The sequence below is a fragment of the Calypte anna genome, chromosome Z, assembly GCF_003957555.1.
Source record: "Calypte anna isolate BGI_N300 chromosome Z, bCalAnn1_v1.p, whole genome shotgun sequence".
NCBI lineage: Eukaryota > Metazoa > Chordata > Aves > Apodiformes > Trochilidae > Calypte > Calypte anna.
In genome coordinates this window covers 64,562,842-64,570,287 of record NC_044274.1, presented here as the reverse complement: position 1 = coordinate 64,570,287, position 7,446 = coordinate 64,562,842, and positions in this window count along the sequence as shown.

Genomic DNA, 7,446 nt, shown 5'->3' with positions numbered 1-7,446 from the left:
CCGGCGGCTGGCCCCGGAGAGGCGGGGCAGCAGTCACGGGGCTGCTGCGGGGTGGGCGGGTAAAGCCGCTACCGCGCCTGCCCTCCCCCGGCGGAGGGCCGAGATAGGCCTGTGGCCGCGCTGCCGGCTGCCTGGGCTCGGGGGAGGGACGGCGGCAGCGGCGGCGGCCGAGGAGGGGGCGATGGGCAGGTGGATCCTTGTCCCCAGACCTTGCTGTGGCGAAGGGTCCCTGCCCCGCACGGGCCTGGTCGCCGCAGCTGTGGAGAGCGCGGAAGCGGGAGCTGCAGCGGCAGAGCGTGAGGCAGCCGGTTGGTGCCCAGCCGGCCGAGCAGCGATGGGCTGAGGGGGCTGCGCAGCCTTTCTGGGTTCTTGTATTATTGCTGTTGAGACTGAAAGCTTTCTCGGGAGACCTTGAATGCGGCAGGAGAGGACTGCTGTTCCTTCCCGGCGAAGGTGTGGACCCGGAGTCCCTGGTGGTGCTGGTCCCGATTCGGCCGGGGCGGTGCCAGCGATCGGTCAGACTGCGGCCACCCCCAGCGATCCGGGGCGTTAAGCGGGCAACCTGGTGACTACCAGATAGGTTTGGGTTAGTGCCCAGTTAATGAAAGAGTCTGCTGCTCGCTACTAATCATCGGAGCTTATCTTTGTTTTATTACAGTATTTACAGCAATTCCTATTGTATGCTCCTTCCTCAGAACTCCTGACCAGCAGCACAGGCTGAGCACTGCAGTGTGTGCACACTCTGTAATAGATCTTTTTCTTCCACAGCTCTCATTAGTACAGATGAAGGAGTATTCACAAATTCTGCTAAGAACTCAAGTCATGGTTTTGTTTTCTTTGGTTTTTGTTTGCTTTTAAAAGCACTATATTTGACATAATGCATTGAATTTGTAGAATTATTAAGTTTCAGTTAGGTAGCTCTCATTGCATATCAGAAGTTAGAATGTAGAGATTTAAGGGCAAGTTGCTGTCAAAAAAAGCTAGGATCTCACACAATGTGGCAAGAAGTTGAGTATACAGAATTTAAAAGCACAATTTAAAACTGGAAGTGAAAATCTACTGATAACTGTGTAAGAACAGGTGAGGTTTCAGTCCATCCTAGAGCTAACAGTGCCCATATAGTGTTTAAGTTCCCATTTAACATTAGTTCCCACATAAATCTTGATGACCAGCCACATACCTTTACACTGTCTTTAAATTAAAATTTCAGTTTCACCTATGCCATGTTGTGTCCATATCTTATTTCTAACTAGAAGTGGCTGGTTTTTTTCTCATATTTCTATTTGTTCCTGCACTTAGAGTCTAATGATGACTTTTATATTGACTTAAGACCACCCCAATGAGCTCTACATCGTTGGTTTTTTTCACTGTGATTTGAACTAAATCACAAAGACTAGTCTAGCCAGAGGATTATGAGCTAGTATGGATGAATTGTTGGAATATAGCTGATATAACCCTTTTGTGGTTACACTGCATCTTTCAAGGCAGAAACAGCCTACGGATAAATGTATCTTGCATGAAAATATGACAGTACTGTGAATTTAAGAAGAATGGGAGTCTTATCTTCAATAGTCAGTGGAGCAAATAATCAGTTTATTAAATGTTTTCTTGTTTTATGAAGCTGAAGCAATAAGCTTATAATTTGTCCCAGAAGGTGTTTGCCTGGGAGATTATGTTAACAGGCTGCTTATTTGTCAACAGCTAGGTTCAGTGTCTCCATGCAAACAAATTTTGCTGAGGCTTCTTCATAAATAAAATGAATAAAAGTTGCCTAACCTGCTGCTAATGCCTATACCTCAGCAAACCACAGCAATGAATGAGCAGTCCTCAAACAATATGAGGTAGGAAAATGCCAAACAGGACTAAATAACTGCAGTTCAGCTAAGAACCCATCTTTCAGTCATCAGCCCTGAAACACTATTGTGTCCTGCTGTCTTTGTTGTACAAGGAGAAAGAGCCTCTCTCTTGGGAGGAGTTTAAGGTAAAGAGCTGCAACACCAATAACTGAAGTAGATTCCTGGTTTAAAACAGGAAGCTCCAATGTACTGTCAGGAAATTCTTTAGAAATATGGTGGAGGAAAGTCAGGTAGGGTAAGGCCTTTGATCTGAGCAACTTCTGTAATCAGCCCTGCCACATGAATTATTTCAGTAGGTGTATTAAGCTTAGTGGGGGAGCAAAGAGTAAAGGTTCCCTGGAACAAAGGGCCATCTGGAGCTGTGACAGTTCAGTGGCAGAGGACATGCTCCTGGTCTCCCCTCTGTTAGTGGAGAGTGCGATGATTCACAGACAGCAGTGTTCTTCATATAGTGCAATTCTGCCTTCTTGGAAAAGATGCCTCGTCGTGCCTTGGAGGCATGATACACCCTGGTGGTTTAATCAGATGCTTTGGACTTATGCTAATATGTTTGAATTAAAAACAAACAAATAAAGAAGCCCAACCCTCCCATGTGCTGAAGAGCTACTGTTCTTGGTTTATTCATCATTTTACCAAAATATTGGTGAATTTAATTAAAGGTGTAAGAATGTAGCTTTGTTGTAGATTGAAAAAGATTACTAGAAATCTCCTTCCTAGGGGTCCTGAATGGTCCAAATATAACTCCCTGCTCTGACAGCAAAAATGATGCAAGGTAAACACTCATGTATGTGAAAAGATTAAAAGGGATATGTATGTTTAGATCATTAGCAAAAGAACATTAGTGTATTAACTTACAGTGATACTGGTATTATCTCCAAGAAGACTGGAAAGCAAAACCACAAAAGTTTCCCTTACTACATCTCTAGAAGCTTAAAACCACTACACAGTCTTATCAGTTTCCTCCTAAACCATCAGACTTTTTGTTGAAAACCATTGTTTACCTGAGCTTGTAGGCATACGGTTGTATTTTAGTTATCCATCTGGAGGTAGCAAAACAGTTTGTCACCTGAATTCCAGTTAAAAATGTATTTTAAACCTGCTGAAATGCTATTTCACAGCTTGTGTGTGTCCTTGTTAATATGTCCAAGTATGCAGCCCCCAGTTCACTGTAATATTACTGTTACTGTTCAGAATTATATCGGCAAACTTCTGGGCAGATAGAAGGCAAAACCAAATTCACTTTCTCTTGCTTCTGTGCGTTTTTCTTTATGAAAATATGGAAATAAGGGGACAAACAGTGTAAGTTTTCCCTGTGCATAGAGGTTAGATCAATTCATGCATCTGCTCTCTGAAACTGCTTTTTACAATACCTTACTGTACAGGGAACATGGTTTGGTAGGAATTGCAAGTATTTGAAGTTTTAAGTTTTAATAAGTAAATACTGAAAATTCTGTCTTCAAGGACAGGCAGGATGTTGAATATGTATATGTAATCTTTTATTAAAATAATAATAAACTTTGTTTGTTCCTTTTCTTTGAATAAAATGAAAAAAAAGTGAATACTAATGCTCAACACATTTGTTATTATACAAGTGCTTTATCTTGTATTTCAATCTCCTTTGTTTTGGTTATGAAAGGAAGTATGCTGCCATTGGTTGCAGTTGATATAGCAATGTATGCAATTGCTCTCTGCCTGTTAGTCTCTCAGCCTAGGTGAGTTTATAGTTTTGCTCCAGTATTGGAGCACTTGCAAATATTGAGGAAAAGTCTGTCTGTTAGCAGGGAGAGAGACCTAACTTACTAGACAGCTCTGCCAGTAATCTTTATTTGCTAATAGCAAGATACTCAATCAGCACAGGTAAAAAGGCCTGTGGAGTTTAGCAAATTCAACTCTAGGCTAGTGGTAATGGAGCCAGTCTCTGTCTGATGGAGTGTTTCAATACATCAAACACCAGAAAAATCAGACACCAGAGATCTTACAAATGTCCAAGAATGGAAAATGTTAAATCTACAGCTTGCAGTGAAACCTCAAAGTACAAATCTATGAGAAGTGAGGCTTCAGTACTTTTGATCTTCCAAAATCTTTTTTGTAAGAGAATGTGAAACCACTTTTAAAAAATAAAATGTCTAACAATATTTTAAGATCTACGCAAATGTTTCCTTTACATGGCATTTCTCTTGAAATCTTAGTCCAGATCTATGCTGACCTATAAAGCTTCAAGTATTGTTGCTGAAAACAATTTATGTTTATGCAGTTAGCATTAAACTATGTCCTGGCTGAACAATCCCAGCTCTCTCTCAACCTCTCCTCTTATGTCAGGTGCTCTAATACCTCTATTATCTTTGTGACCCTAAGCTCCATTCCAGTATGTCCATGCATCTCCTGCAGTGACAATGTGCACACTAATGCAAGCCAGGATGCTGTTGGCCTTTGTCACAACAGCACATTGCTGCTTATGGTTAACTTTGTGTCTGGTGGCATCCCCAGATCCTCTGCAAAGGCCCTCTGCAAAGCTGCCTTCCAGACAGCTGGCCCTCAGTGTGTCAGGATTGTTCCTTCCCAGATGCAGGATTTCTCTTTTCCTTTCTTGAATTTCATGTGGTCTCTGTCAGCCTGTTTCTCCAGGCTCTCAGAGTTCCTCTGAATAGCTATCCACCCACATGTGGTATCAGCCACATCTCTCAGTTTTGTACCATCTGCAGACTTTCTGAGTGGGCACTCTGTAGTTTTTTTAAGATGTCAAACAGCACTGGCACCACTAATGATCTCTGATGCACTCCAATAGTGACTGGCCTCCATCTGGGTTCTTAACGTTGATCACAAGGCTTGGAACCTGACTATTCAGCCAGCTTTCTGTTGCTTGTCAAGTTCATTTCTTATCTGTTTGTCTTTGGGGATATTATGGGAGACAGTGTTTAAAACCTTGCTATAGTTCAGATTCACAACATCCCATTATCACTGCTTGTTCATTAAACCAGTCATCTGGTCATAGTAGGCTGTCAGGTTGATTATTCCCTCTCCCTAAATCTATTCTGATTGCTCCCAGTCACCTTTTTGTTCTCCATATGTTTAGAAAATGTTTCTAGGATTAATCAATCAATCACCCTGCCAGGGGTTGAGGTGAAGTTATTCAGCATGTAGTTTCTTGTCTCCTCTTTCTTGCTCTTCTGGAAAGCAAGAAGGACATTGGCTTTCTCCTACTCCTCAGGAACCTCCCCTGTTCTGCCTGACCTGTCAAAAACAATCAAAAGTGGCCTTATGATGACATTGGCCATCTCTCTCAGCATTTGTGTAAATCCCATCAGATCCAATGACCTTATGTGTGTCCTTTTCATTTCAGCACTTCCTAACCTGATTCTCCACCACTGAAAGTAAGCACTGAGTACTACTGTCTTGTTCATGTTTATTGTCACCATGTACCCTACCCCTTAAGCATTGTACCCACATTTTCTATGGTCTTTTGCTACAGGTCATTTGTAGAATCTTTCACAGTGTCTTTCACGTCTCTTCAGATTCAACTCTAGAGAGACTGCAGCTTTCCCTATGCACTTAGAGTGTGCCTTCATTCCTCCTGGACTCCTTGTCCTGCTCCCACATCTTTGAAACAAATTCCTTTTCACACATGATTTTGAGCCCTTGCTCAGTCATGCAGACCTTTTCAACCTTTTTCCTTTACACACTTTGAGCATGGCTTGAGGACAGCCCTGAGAAAAAGGACTTGGGGGTGCTTGGGTGTGGATGAGAAGTTCAACGTGAGCCATCAGTGCACACCTGCAGCCCAGAAAGCCAACAGGATCCTTGGCTGCATCAAGAGAGATGTGGCCAGCAGGTCAAGGGAGGTGATTCTCCCCCTCTGCTCTGCTCTCCTGAGACCCCACCTGGAGTCCTGTGTCCAGTTTTGGAGCCCCTGTTACAAGAAAGACAAGGATGTGCTGGAGTGTGTCCAGAGAAGGGCCACAGGGATGATCAGAGGGCTGGAGCACCTCTCCTGTGAGGAAAGACTGAGAGAGGTGGGGTTGTTCAGTCTGGAGAGGAGAAGGCTCTGAGGAGACCTTATTGTAGCCTTCCAGTATCTGAAGGGGCTACAGGAAAGCTGGGGAGAGACTTGTTAGGGTGTCAGGGAGTGATAGGACATGGGGGAATAGATACAAGCTAGAGGAGGGGAGATTTAGATTGGAAGTTAGGAAGAAGTTCTTCACCATGAGGGTGGTGAGACTCTGGCACAGGTTGCCCAGAGCAATGGTGGAAGCCCCATCCCTGGAAGTTTTTAAGGCCAGGCTGGACAGGGCTCTGAGCAACCTGATCTGGTGGGAGGTGTCCCTGCCCATGGCAGGAGGGTTGGAACTGGGTGATCTTAAAGGTCTCTTCCAACCCCGACAATTCTATGATTCTAACATCTAACCTTTCTTTACTGCTTTTCTGTGACTCTCCTTTGAAGGTCTTACTCTTCATTCTGGAGGCCCAGTAGAGCTCAATCTTCCTTGCATTTTAGTAACTTTTTCTCCTTCCTTGCCCAGTATTCTTGTGCCCTGTTTTCTGAGTCTTTTTATTCAAACCTAATTCATCCCTGCTTGCTTCCTAGACTATGTTCTGCCTCATTTCACATGTTTGTTCTCCATGGTCCATCCCTAAATATATTCACTCTATCTTGTCCTTTGGTACTCCAGAGTTTGTTCTTTTAATTTCCACTTATCAGTGAGAAAGGACAATGCAGATTTTTTATAAGTATGTGTTAACATCTCCTCTTTTTTGATTTTCATCTGCCCTTTTTCTTTCGGGACAGAAATTGTCTAAGGTCAAAACATAATATTTTCCAGTATACACACTGCCACAAAATTTTCGTATATACGCACCAGTGCTTTCTTATGCTTTTAAAAAAAATTTAATATCCTTGAGACAAATTACATGCTCCTTCTGGGGAATATCATGCTATCCTCACCTCCTGGAAAACAAAACCATCTGGCCACAATATTTCAATTATTGCTGAGCCACAGGGTAAGGAGGATGGCCAAGACTCTCCCTGTGTAGTGATCCTAGAAAAAGGGATGGTGACCAGGCATTTGGTTGAAACAGCTCAACATCTGTTATGTTTTCAACATTTTAAGTTTTCCCTATGGAATTTATGTGAATTTTCCTCAAAAATTATATCTGATGTACAAAAGGAAACAGCATACATATGCTTTAGTTTCAGAGGGTTTTTTGAAAGCTCTAAATTAACTTTTGGGGTCTAATACATGTATTATAGTGTTTAAGTCACTCCACTGAGGAATATTAAGCAAAGAGCTTCCCTTTAAGAGCTATATCTGTGTGCAGCTCTGTCCTTGGAATTATACATGCTGAGAAGAATGTATGTCAAAACATAATTGCGTTTATGTGAAAAAAACCACAATAGAGAAATACTGAATATGAACATCAAGAGGGAAAGAAAAGGTCATCAGGTCTTAAGTCATTTTGCTCAGTTGAGATGATGTTATAAGTCAATTTTTTCATTCATAGTTCTGAGAATATATTTTTATTTTTTCACAAACATCTTCCAAAAAAATTTATTTTTTATTGTTTATTGTTCATATATGACTATACATGGGCTCTT